Genomic DNA, 13790 nt, shown 5'->3' with positions numbered 1-13790 from the left:
TAAACTATACCACCACCAGCACCACCACCACAAATTAATTCAGGACCCTACCTATAAAAGCCCAGCTTCACTGGACTGCTGCCCTCAGCCCTACACTGCCCTGCACATGGACACTTCAATTTAAAGGGAACACCTCAAATGGTGTTGGGAGGATCCAAAGATCTGGAGCCACAAAGAGAAGCAACCATGTGATCCAAACAGATTAAAGTCTAAAGGATCCAGGAGCCTCCTGGTGCACTGTGTTAACATGGAGATGAGGGGGTGGAAGATAACAGGATCAGTAAGACACAGCCCTGGTCTGGGTAATGACATCTCGTAATAATGTCTGGAATGGAGTGAATGAAATGGTATCAAACACATGGATGTTTGATGTGTTCGATACCATTCCATTAATTCCGTTCCAGCCATTACTATGAACAGTCCTCCCCAATTAGGTTGCCCAGAGTAGGCACTGGCCTGATATTTGGCCATTAATTGCATAATCCATTCCCAAGGATTTGGATGGTGGTTTGGTGTCATACCCACTCTATAAGTATCGCAATGCTATTCACACTGTAATGTGGATGTGGAGGTTAACAAATTCATTCTACTCTAAATGATAAATCAATCGTCAAAACAAAGAATTTATCAATTTTATGATCTCAATTACATTTAATTGAGACCATAAAATAATCATGACCATTTTACCCACTCCCCTTGTTACTTACATAGGGGCTTTTGAGATAAACATCTGATTATTTTCCATGTGTTAAGAGATGGTGGGAGGACAGCCAGCACTATCTCTCTGTTTTGCCCATTCCAATGGTTTTTAGTGTGGGTGGGAAATACATAACATTCTGTTTAAGAGGGGGACTGGGGCTGGGGGTGGTGGGGGGGCACTGCAAGAGCAACAAGTGTGTGCTTGATTCCATAGTTGTGGAGGTGGGCATCCCAGCAAACGGGACATCCTGAGGACATTCGGCGATGTTTTCATTCGTTTTCTTAAGGGATTCAGCGCAACATTATCTCACCTCGTCCTGAGAAGGTTATATGAATGTTGCGTGATGGTCCCAAGGGAACGTTCTCTGGGGAACTTTGTCTAGTACCCTGTACATACCCAGGACGTCACTGCGGACTATGTCAGGACCTCTTTAGGACATTCTCAGGACATCACTGATGACCATGTCAGGACCTTTTTAAGGACGTTCTAAGGACTTTCATTTCACTAGTCTTTAGGACATTGTGTGAAGGTCCCAAGGGAGCATTCTCTGTAGTTCCTTGTAAGTTCCCAGGACATCACCCAGGACCGTTTTAGGATATTCTCAGGACTTTTATTTTACTAGTCCTTAGGACATCGCGTGATGGTCCCAAGGGAACGTTGTCCTGAATCACTATGATGAATATCATATTTTTTCTACAGTGTATTTTCAACAGAGATTTACTTTGAAGTGCAAAGTTTAGGAATGAGCCTACAGGTGAAATCAGTAATTGATACAGACATGTTGGCGTAGCAGGAAAATCTGTGTGCTGTGACCCAGGAGGTTTGAGTTCAAATCCCAGGTGGGAACGTGTTAAATAATAATTACTGTATGAATAAACATATGCAATCAAATGTGTCAAATATAGACATTGGCATTGCCAAAAGATAAAAAGCTATCAGTGGTTCACAAATCAGGTCCTTGACGGGCTTGACAAAAGGAGCGGTCTAATAAAACTAGGCTGTGTGTGTCCTGGGTAACATGTATTTTTTTGGGGGGGGGGGGCGACATTCCTATGCGACCATCAGGTGATGTCCCCGGGACAAATCAGGAACTAGACAAAAACCTCCAGAGGACCACGACGCAACATCCCAATAACATCCTATAAATGTCATCAGGGACGTCCCCGGGAACAACCGAGAACAAGACAAAACCTCCAGGGGACCACGACGCAACGTCCTGACGACTTTAGGCAACCATTTTGTAACGTCCTTACAACTTATTATTGTTTGCAGAGATGTTTGTGTTGGCAGGAGGGAGCAGGTAGTGTAGCCTAGTGTAAGTAGGTGCTGCTTCAGAGGGTTGGGTTTTCTACAGACAAGACCATTTATGACTATGACACTGTTATCAGAGAACAGAAGAGATAAAAACAGGATGACAATTGGCAGGATGACAATCTGATGTTGGGGAATTATATTTGGCGAAACTTGATATTTTTTCCACACATATTTTTGGGAGATGAAAAACTTGGCAGACTGAGCTAAGATGGCTGCAATCAAAGACTTGAACACATGTCTTAATCGATTATATCTCTATGTAAGTTATTGCAAATGATGACTGTTAGTTTGTTGGGTTACATCAAAATCTATATAAACATCTATTACATACCATATAAATGAATAAATGATGATTCATGATGATGATTGTTGTATTCAAATGATAACAGTGGGAAAAGTACTTTTTGTCTTTGAGTGACTGTATACTTCAGGTTTACAGCATAGTGAGTGATATAAGGGTCCTTTCAAGGCGAAACACACCATTGTTCCCCTATACAATCCACAATCTCACTAAGGAAGTGATACACAGGACACAAATACAATGCACAACGAGGCTGCCTAACCCAGACAACAGAACTGTGGCTCCAAAAGCAGTGGGAAAATGTTCCTATGTGTTCTGAAACACCCAGCCTCCTCCCACCGCCATCCCCATGACCACACACACACACCTCACCCATGCACACACACACTCACTACTACTACTACCATTACTGTGGTGGAAATAGCTACTGCTGCTGATAAGTAACACAGGCCCAATTAGAGATGTAAAAACCCATAACCACCATCTGATGACATTACTTAAAGGGAAGATGATCTCATGCTCCACAGACAATGGGTAAAACCAGGCACCTGAAGGATCTAAAGCATCTAGGCCAAATCAAGCAGCACCAAGGTAAACAGAGACACTCACTTAAGCATCATTCCATCATCAAGACTCAACTCATTCTAACACCACTTAGGCTGGAGCTCCCTGTTCACTTCTGCTCTCTCTCAGTTCTCTGTAACTAGAAACACCGAGCCCACATTTGTTTATTTGTCTTTTTGGGGGATTTTCTTCCTTTGTCGATAAGATCTGGAGGAGCACTTTTTGGCACTTTGTCTCAGATTCTCCTCAAACGTGCTGCAACCCAATCAAGCAGGTCCACTCGCTCGTCATCCTGACTTTTTTTCAGGAGAGGGAAGAAGCGAAAGGGTTAATTGTTAAGCGTGAAAGAATGTGAAAATGAAGTGCAGGACTATTTTTACAAGTTGCCTCATTATTGGAGGCTCACAAACAGGGTCCTTGGCTCTGAAAATGTGTTTCTCTGGGGACTCTTCCTAAAGAACATCAGTTTTTCCCCTGAACAGTGAACATATACAGTTGAAGTCGGAAGTTTACATACACTTAGGTTGAAAAACAAATTGTAGACCTCCACAAGTCTGGTTCATCCTTGGGAGCAATTTCCAAACGCCTGAAGGTACCACGGCCGCTCAGGAAGGAAGAAGCCTCTGCTCCAAAACCACAATAAAAAAGCCAGACTACGGTTTGCAACTGCACATGGGGATAAAGATGGTACTTTTTGGAGAAATGTTCTCTGGTCTGATGAAATAAAAATAGAACAGTTTGGCCATAATGACCATCATTATGTTTGAAGGAAAAAGGGGGATGCTTGCAAGTCAAAGAACACCATCCCAACCGTGAAGCACGGGGGTCGTAGCATCATGTTGTGGGGGTGCTTTGCTGCAGGAGGGACTGGTGGGACTTCACAAAATAGATGGCATTATGAGGGAGGAAAATGATGTGGATATATTGAAGCAACATCTCAAGACATCAGTCTTAAAGCTTGGTAGCAAATGGGTCTTCCAAATGGACAATGACCCCAAGCATACTTTCAGAGTTGTGACAAAATGGCTTAAGGACAACAAAGTCAAGGCATTTAAGTGGTCATCACAAAGCCCTGACCTCAATCCCATAGAAAATGTGTAGGCAGAACTGAAAAAGCGTGTGCGAGCAAGGATGCCTACAAACCTGACTCAGTTACACCAGCTCTGTCAGGAGGAATGGGCCAACATTCACAAAACTTATTGTGGGAAGCTTGTGGAAGGCTACCCAAAACGTTTGACCCAAGTTAAACAATTTAATTTAATTTAAATGCAATGCTACCAAATACTAATTGAGTGTATGTCAACTTCTGACCCACTGGGAATGTGATGAAAGAAATAAAAGCTGAAGTAAATCATTCTCTCTACTATTATTCTGACATTTCACATTCTTAAAATAAAGTGGTGATCCTAACTGACCTCAGACAGGGAATTTCTACTCAGATTAAATGTCAGGAATTGTGAAAAACGGAGTTTAAATGTATTTGGCTAAGGTGTATGTTAACTTCCGACTTCAACTGTAGAGGCATTGAAAGCCTTACGACTGGTAATGTAAACATGGCAGTGTGAAGTACAATCACTGGAGATGTGAAATGCCCTTGACTCCATGGCACTGAGCTGTTCCTACACTGATTGCTAATGGTAAAACTGGGAAGACAATCGGAATGCCACAGGAATTCCCCAGAATCCCCCTCCTTCTGTCCAGGCCTCTCTCTTATAATTCCGTGTGGAGCTAACATGGAGCACAATGGACAGGCAGCTATTCACCCTATCAATGCAAGGAAACGTTACCTCAGCACAAAAATGTCAAGACCATAGGCACAGGCCCTGGAAACAATCGCTACGGAAACGAAAGCAGGTGCCCACCTCCTGAGAAAATATCCTAGTGCACATGCAGCGGGGGAAGAGGTGGGTGTGTTGTCGTTGACAGCAGGGTTGCGCAAAACAGTAACAGTCAGAGTAATAAAGCAATAAAATAATAACGACACAAACTACAGTATACAGAATAGTAGGCATCTGTAATCCAATGAAAAAGTCCACTTACAGTTACATTGTAAAATGTGTCAGACGTTGAACTTGATTGATCTGTGGCATGAAGTTTAATGATTGTTAGCATTTCATGACTAGGCCTGATGATAAACTGTAAGAGCCAGGTGAACTACATCCGCAGAACTAGAATGAAGAACTCTATTTTTAGGACTACAGAGCACTAATACCATACTTTCTCTTCTCATTCGAGTTTTTGGTTTCACTTTCCCTCTAACCTGCATTATTGGAGATGTTCTGATCCTTATCTGCATCGCTGAATCCAGAGGACCTAAGGGACAGATGAACAACAGAGGACTATGTTAATATCAGTTTAGACAGCACGACACAACACACCAGCTTCCATTAGCCAGTCAGTCAGGTTCTAGAGCAGCAGTTTGGTATAGAAGGCATAATAACTGTAGGTCCCAAGGGAGGCAGTGGGGATCAGAAAATCCTGCTCTCCTAAAGCATGTCTTTAATGTCTTTGTGTGAGGGGATTTGATACCCCTCAGGTGTTTAAATTAGACTAAATTACATCCGTTAGTCACATGAACCAGGAGTTTCTCTACACTGGGAGAGGGTTTCTAGGTTCAGGTCAATTCTACTGATAACATATGATTCCACTTCGACCTTGTAACCCCAACAAATGTGCACATACAGTACATCATTCATTCTTAATAACATATGGGAACATGTTCTGAAACCACAAGGTCAAAGAGGCAAGGCCCAATGTTATCATGTGCTATCAATAGCATTGTTAATACAGGGACATTTGTGTTGCATTGAGTGATGGGGTAGAAATGTACTCTGTGGACTAGGAGGCGGCGGTAGAGGCTGAAGTGGGTTAAGGAAATTCCACTTTCTACTGCAGATCTCAATCTAACAGAACACAGCCGGACATAACAATGTGGTGTTTAAACAGACCGGTGCCGGGGCAGGGTTGGTTCTCCTCCCAGGGCTGGTTCTGAGTAAAAGAGTGGTCCAGAGGGCTGGAGGCTCTGATAAGCACCTGCCATGCTGCAGCACAGGAGGGACTGCCACAGAACCATTGTTCTGGGTAACACCCAACCTCCTACCCTGCATGATGTCACTGAAGCCTATATACTCCAGGGAGTCAGGGGTTTTACTGAAGGTGCTGAAACATTCATTGGAATAATCTAAAACAGATTATGAGTCACCCTGGGCGGTGGACCACTCTCCTAAAGGTCACTCTAAGACCTGGCTGCAGTACCCACCTATGATGCAGATATGAGAGGTGGGGCTCAGGGGCAGAGGGGAGTTGCTACCAATGACCTATATAGGGGTCCAGCACCATGGCCATTAACCCTACAGATACACATTACAGAGGCTGTCTGCGGGACACCACACACAGACAGAGATGGGACAGCAACATGACTGGACAGGACACTAGTATAAAACAGGGGAGATTATCCCCCCTCCTCCATTGTCCTTCACACACACACTCATACACACACTCACACCAATTTTAAACCCAATTTTGTTGCCTGAAAGAAAACAAGGAGAAAACTATTTTGTTCTTGTACTGCATATTTGCCTAAAGAATAGGTGAGTGAGTGTGTTTGTTTCATGCAGCATACTGCAGGTATGGGTCAAACAGCCAGGACACACACGAGTGGCTTCTGACTGGCACTTCAAACCCCTCCTGCTCTCTCTACCGTGTGGCCTGCGAATAATGGGAACCCGATCTGAGAGGGGGGGACGTGGCCGTCTTTTGTGAGCACTCTTCAAAGCTCTGGCCCTCGTATTTGTCCAAAGGAGCTCTTTGTAATGGAATACTCCACTGTCATTTTGCCCCTTTATTTTTAAGCAGGGCTATTATTGCTCTCATACCCCTCACATACCCCTAGGCTTTGTGTGTGTGGACAGGGTCATTCTGAAACCTCCTGTCCCCCTCCTCCACATGCTGTGGTATAGAGTGATGTATCACACACAGACTCATGGCTAAATTCAGGTCTCACAGGAGGGACAGGATCTGACCACTGCCTGGGCTCCTTTTACTTCAGATGAATTCCTAACTTCCACTACATGTTGTTAATCCAATACAATGACCATGGTAGCTCTTGAGATGCCTGTGAGATGCAACAGGGAGGCACAGATGGATGTTATGTTAAAAAAGTATTTTACGATGTTGTTGCATTGAAGGCAGGTTAGACTATATTCTTGATCAAGATGGTGAAAAAGCAGTGTTGACTGCACCGCAATGGGTAAAGTCACATCTTATGCTGCCCTTTTGTGTGTGTGTGTGTGTGTGTGTGTGTGTGTGTGTACGTGCCTGTTTGCGTGTTTGTGCATGTGTGCGAACACAGGTGTGCGTGTGTGTCTTGAGTGAACACTTATTGACCCCAGTGCAGTCGTGCATATGGTCCCCCCACCCCATCCTGTTTCTCTGTTATATCTGACATGAGTAGATGAATTATAGATCAGACGCTTTAGCAGGCCTGTAACTCAATCTGTGGCACAGGAGGCAGGGCCAGAGGTACAGGCCAGAGGATCACGTGACCAGAGGGGAGAATAGCCATTGACACAGCAGGATCCCTGTATAAAGACTGTATAAAATAAATTATACAAATACTGAGCTATATTGTATGCTAAAAAAATTGGGAAATTATATTATTTTATACTAATACAATTGCTAACAAGTAATTCAAAAAGATAGGGGTGAAAATGATTGGCACCCGTTTTCAATTACCTTCCCCTTGCGAGGATAACGGCACTGAGCCTTAGACCTTTCCTCATTACAGAATCTTTCCAGATCCTTGATTTCCTATGTTCATGTCATCCAACAAAATGTAAATGCATGGAGTTTGCTTAACTGCATTGGCACTTGGATTATATCCGGTGTTATGGTCAGATGACGTGAAAATACAGCCCTTTGGCAAGGGCCGGTTCCAGGCATGAGCGACATATGCGGTCGCTTAGGGCCCCCGGCCGGTAGGGCCCCCTCAAAAATAAAAATGGCAATGTTTTTAGGGGGGAACTGGTTTGAACCTACTTTGGAGAGCTAGAATAGTAGAACTTACAAAGTGCAGTTTCGACATTTGGATGGGCATCGGCAGTTGTTCACTTGTCAGTCACTGACAGTCACTCAATTATCCCATGTCAGCTACACATTTTTAGATTGGTAAATTAGCCTAGCCAGCTAACGTTGCTACATTTCAGAAATGGCAAATAAAATGTGTAATCTTCTTGACACATTAAGGTTGCTTACAGATCATGAAGTCAGCAAATTTCAACTCCATTCATATGCAAATCCATTTGATTCATACACTGGCTTGTCTGGCTGTCATGTTTGTATTTCAACCTGCCCGTTCCTTATTTACACAGATATAATATCATTTCAGTAGTCCTCTATTATGATTTTTAAAAAATAGATCTCGCATAGCTCATCAGTACACCCTTGTGGTTGAATATATATGAATCTATAGCAGGTCCGAGGAAACAACAATGAATAATGTGGACCCCAAAAAATCCAATCAATGGATACTTTACCATTTACAATGATGAATACCTTGTGAAACAGCTGTGAAAACCAACCTGGCAATATTTAAGATTTGAATACATAAACTGATATTTTTTGCTACAGTTGTGTCAATAATTTATTTTCACAGATTTTTTTGTTCACTCATGGCAATCATCGACTGAAATACTGAATTCTGGGGTGTGGAATATAAAGGAGGTGGTTACTGTCTGGGTGGGAGGGTCTGCCTGTCACTTGTTCTCAACAGGCAGCCAGTCTCGGAAAGGGGGACTTGAAGAGGAAGACTGCAAAGTCCAGGCACTGCTGTGTTTGCAGTGCTAGTGTTTTTAGTTCATCTGTGTATCTCAAATATTGCCCTGTATGATAGAAGAAAACTTTCTTAGCAGATAATGACAACATTACAATAACAGTAGATGATGTAATGAAACGTTGGAGGGTGGTTGGTAATGGAGGACATCAGGTGGATCCATGTCTGGGTGTTAGGCAGAACCTCTAGGTCCTGGAGAACAGGAGCAGAGTAAAGGGAACAGGGTTGGAGACAGAGACTTAAACCAGCAAACACACAGGTTATACTTTACTGTTTGAAAATGTGATGGATTTGTGTGGTGTTATAAATGGTATGTACCTTTCAACACCTTTAGAAGGTATAGCCTACCACAAGCTGGTCCCCCTCCAACTCAGAGCAGTGACAATCAGACTGATCTGAACTCACAGGTTCTGGTGGATGGGATACCTCCTGGGGGGCTCAGACAGTCGATGGTCCTAAAGTCATTTGGAGAGATAAATTGAAGAGGTACATTTTTATAAGCTCAGCATAACTATAATTTCTTGCTTTCTCAAATGTCAACCAAAGCTTAACATACGTTGTCTATTGGGTTTCACTGAAGTGTAGGACGTCAGGGCTTTCAGTGGTTGACTGTCCAACTGTAGAAGATTGTTGGCTTCCACCGAGGTAACCCTAGGAAGACAGATCAAAATATCAGTGTTAGGGAAACTAAAACTAGCTTCAGTGTCAGGTATGCGTAAATGGCTGTCAGGGATTCAGGCGCAGGAGAGCAGATATTGGGTAGCAAACAGAGACTTTTATTTAGGCGAACCAAAAGCACACGGCACAACTAAAACGAAATACAATACGGGTTGACATAACCCAGCGCAACAGTCTAACACGCAGATACATGGAACAGAATAAACAATGCCACACAAATACATGGGGGAAACATAGGGTTAAATACACAACACATAATGAGGGAAATGAGAACCAGGTGTGTGGGAAAATGAGACAAAACAAATGGAAAATGAAAAATGGATTGGCGATGGCTAGAAGACCGGTGACTATAACAGAACTCATATGGCAGGCGTAAACCTGAGAAAATCCAACCAGAAAGTGGGAAATCTGAGGTTTGTAGTTTTTCAACTCATTGCCTATCCAATATACAGTGTCTATGGGGTCATATTGCACTTCCTAAGGCTTCCACTAGATGTCAACAGTCTTGTTTCAGGCTTCTACTGTGAAGGAGGAGCGCATAAGTGCTGTTTCAATCAGGTGCTTGGCCGTGAGAGCGACCTGCGTTCCATTGCATTTCTAAAGACAAAGGAATTGTCTGGTTGATACATTATTGAAGATTTATGATAAAAACATCCCAAAGATGGATTCTATACATCGTTTGACGTTTCTACGAACTGTAATATAACTTTTTGGACTCTGTCTGAACTGTCGCCTGGACTTGCCCGCGCCTCGTGAGTTTGGATTTGTGAACAAAACTCGCTAATAAAAGGAGGTATTTGGATAGAAATGGACTTTGAGGAACTGGGATTCCTGGGAGTGCATTCTGATGAAGATCAAAGGTAAGTGAATATTTATAACGCCATTTCTGATTTTTACTGACTCCACAACATGGCAGGTATCTGTATGGGTTGTTTTTGTGTCTGAGTGCTGTACTCAGATTATTGCATGGTGTGCTTTTCCGTAAAGCTTTTTTGAAATCTGACACAGCAGGTTGCATTAAGGAGAAGTATATCTTTAATTCTGTGCATAACACTTATCTTTTATCAAAGTTGATGAGTATTTCTGCAAATTGATGTGGCTCTGCAAATTCGTTGGATATTTGAGGCGTAACATTACTGAACACAACGCGCCAATGTAAACTGAGATTTTTGGATTTAAATATGAACTTTATTGAACAAAACATACATGTATTGTGTAACATGAAATCCTATGAGTGTCATCTGATGAAGATCATCAAAGGTTAGTGATTCATTTTATCTCTATTTCTGCTTGTGACTCCTCTCTTTGGCTGGAAAATGGCTGTATGTTTTTTTGTGACTAGGCTCTGACCTAACATAATCATATGGTGTGCTTTCGCTGTAAAGCCTTTTTGAAATCGGATACAACGGGTAGATTAACAAGAAGGTAAGCTTTAATTTGGTGTATTGCACTTGTATGAAAGTTGAATTTCACGCTCTGCCTTTTCAGCGGATGTTGTCGAGGTGTTCCGCAAGTTAACAGATGGTGACCCCAGCTAGGAGTGAAAGAGCAGCGAGGTTTCCCAGGTCTCGGCTTCCTTTCGTCCTTCTTCCAAACCAAGTAAATTGCCTGGATGTAGTAGCACTTGGTCCCCTTCTTGACTCTGCTCCAGTAGCTCTCCTTCTGTTTTTCTTTCGCCTTGACAATGTTCAGTCTCACCTTAATTGATAACAGCAATTAATGCAATTATATTTCACATTACAAATACATTTCTTACATATCTCTTGGAGAGCCAGAAAATAAATTAATAGCGGACAATCATTTTTACCTCCACATCCTTCTCAGTCGGTGCCTGAAGGTGGTCCACGAAGGTTTTTCTGATCTGGTTCGACAACTTAAAATGTTACCCCTTTTTTTCCTCCCCAATTGCGTGGTATCCAATGGGTAGTTACAGTGTTGTCTCATTGCTGCAACTCCCATACAGAGTCGGGAGAGGCCAAGGCCAAGACACAACCCAGCCAAGCCGCACTTCTTCTTGATCCAATGCCCACTTAACCCACGAGCCAACCACACCAATGTGTCGGGGGAAACACTGTGCACCTGGCGACCGTGTCAGCGTGCACAGACCGGCCAGCCACAGGAGTCACTAGTGCGCAATGGGACAAGGACCTCACTGGCCAAACCCTCCCCTAACCTGGGCGACACTAGGCCAATTGTGCGCCGCCCCATGGGTCTACCGGTTGCGGACTCTAACCCAGAATCTCTAGTGGCACAGCTAGCACTGTGATGCAGTTCTTAGACCACTGCACCACTCAGGAAGATCTGAAAGTATGTTATACAAAAATGTCAATAGACAAACACAAAGTAAATACCAAATTGAAAAACTACAGTATAAGCAATAATTGTATATACAATTGCATTGTTTACCTCAGTCAACAGCTGCTGCTCCTGTCCGTACTCGGTGGAGGCCTGGATGCTGTTGTGTGCAAAGAGAATTACCTTCAGGTTGTTCTCCCACCATTCCTGGTACCAATCAAGGGACATTCCCATGCCAGTCTTGAGGGTCTGGTTGGTCCATTCACCAAACCTGGAGAAGGGGGTAGGAAAGCCATATCTATTGACAATGTAAGATATTGAAATATGTCTGATTATGTTCCATGGAAAAACAAATAAAACAAACCATTGGTGACAGAATATAACCTATAACATCCGTACCTTGTTCCAGCGTTCATGACCTCGGTCACTCAAGATGACCTCAGGAGAACCATGGCCTTGCCAGTCTCGTCCTTGATGGGTATCATACAAAACAAAAATCTAGTTTTGGTTCCAAGCACCCTTTTAAATGGGTTACAGAAGGGAATTTAGAGTTACACACGTACTCTTCCTTTATTGACCTTAATAGGTATTGCCTCCACCCACTTGGTAAAGTGATTGGTCGCCGTCAGACACCAGCTGCTGCCATTCCTGGATTTCGTGAAGGGTCCGATGAGGTCCACCCCTAACATTTAAAGTGTTAGAAAGAAGATTACTTTATTCTGTGTCATACAGTATGCAGATTTTCATATTTGTAAGGACACACACAATAATATTGAACTCCGCTGTGGTCAAATAAAAGCAACCATTACAAAACAACTTATCAGGGCAAAATCTGAATTGGGACACTTACTGATCATGTGCATTGGTGAAACAACTTTGATGTGCTTCAACTCTGGCGCCACAGTCTTCGCACTATGAAACTTCTGACTGGCTTGACAGGGTACTGACCTTTAGTTTTTTTTCCGATTGCTAAACGACAGTGGACACAACTGGAGTCACATGTGCAAAACTCTAACTACAGTCTGCACAGCAGCAGTTCATGTGGACCAAACTCTAGTTCGTTTTTCATTGCTTGAACAGTTTTCAAAACTCTACACACTTATCCCATGACTTTAACCACAACCTGCACAACACTGTGGATTTACAGCACTTTGTTCAAATGCTAACACACTGCTGTCAAAACTGTGAACCACACATTCAAAACGGAATAGATTTCAGCCTTGTGCCTTTCAAACACTGCTGATTGCAATTTCAGCTGAATGGCTAAGCAGGTGTCTTGTTTTAGACTTGTTAGTGAACACACACACATATATATAGAGCTCAGAAAGACTCATTTTGGAAATGGAACAAGGAAGATGGGTTCGTGGAGGGAGAAGGGTGGCAGGGAGAGGGCGGATGCGTGGAGGAAGACAAAGAGCTGTTATTTCAGATGAAATAAGGGCTACACTTATAGACCATGTCGTGAACCATGGTCTCATTGAGAGAGGCAGGGTTGAGGGTGCAACCCAATCTGCAAAGATCCACAGTGGCATCTGTAATGCGAATTTTCCATCATGCAAACAGGTGAGAGCTACATCCTTACAGTAAATGAAAACATTACAGGAATCTATTTTGTATTGCAATTATAGAATATTTACACAGACATATTACAGTAAGTTTGACTGTAAAATATATTTTTACAACAGGACCCAAAGGCTGCCCCCAACAGGGGGAAGAGGAAAAATATTTTCAGATGCGCAGGAAAATGCTATTGTTGACATGGTTGTTGTCAACAATGCAATAAAACTGCGGGAGATTCAAGATAGAGTGCTGGCTGATAATGATATATTTGAAAATGTTAATTCTGTCAGCACAACAACTATTGCTCGAGTCCTAAAGAAACACCAAGTTACAATGAAACAGTTATACACTGTACCGTTCGATGTAACGGCGTTCTTCGTTCGTTGAAAGAGAGTCGGACCGAAATGCAGCGTGGTGGTTACTCATGTTTTTAATGAAAAAAGTGACGGTACATGAAATAACGAATAAATACAAAAACAACAAACGGAACGTGAACCTTATTACAGCCTATCTGGTGAACACTACACAGAGACAGGAACAATCACCCA

General features: G+C 42.8%; 2 long non-coding RNA genes across 6 annotated transcripts; both read right to left on the bottom strand.

The window, feature by feature from the left end:
• Positions 1-8502: 8502 nt before the first annotated feature.
• LOC109893920 (uncharacterized) lies at positions 8503-11473 on the bottom strand. 2 transcript variants are annotated; one of them, XR_004210615.1, is made up of 4 exons: positions 11195-11473; positions 9266-11085; positions 9028-9164; positions 8503-8901 (listed from the first exon to the last, which is right to left on the bottom strand). It is a non-coding gene; the product is annotated as an uncharacterized LOC109893920 (long non-coding RNA). The 2 variants fall into 2 exon arrangements; XR_002255804.2 differs by having other exon boundaries at positions 9266-11473.
• Positions 11474-11585: 112 nt separating this feature from the next.
• Positions 11586-12730, bottom strand: LOC109893921 (uncharacterized). 4 transcript variants are annotated; one of them, XR_002255805.2, is made up of 4 exons: positions 12533-12730; positions 12246-12364; positions 12082-12152; positions 11586-11953 (listed from the first exon to the last, which is right to left on the bottom strand). It is a non-coding gene; the product is annotated as an uncharacterized LOC109893921 (long non-coding RNA). The 4 variants fall into 4 exon arrangements; XR_004210618.1 differs by having other exon boundaries at positions 12286-12364; XR_004210616.1 differs by having other exon boundaries at positions 12261-12730.
• Between the last annotated feature and the right edge of the window lie 1060 nt (positions 12731-13790).

Source organism: Oncorhynchus kisutch, linkage group LG7 (assembly GCF_002021735.2).
Source record: "Oncorhynchus kisutch isolate 150728-3 linkage group LG7, Okis_V2, whole genome shotgun sequence".
NCBI lineage: Eukaryota > Metazoa > Chordata > Actinopteri > Salmoniformes > Salmonidae > Oncorhynchus > Oncorhynchus kisutch.
Note: the sequence above shows the minus strand (reverse complement) of the source record. Positions and strands in the feature narration are given on the sequence as shown.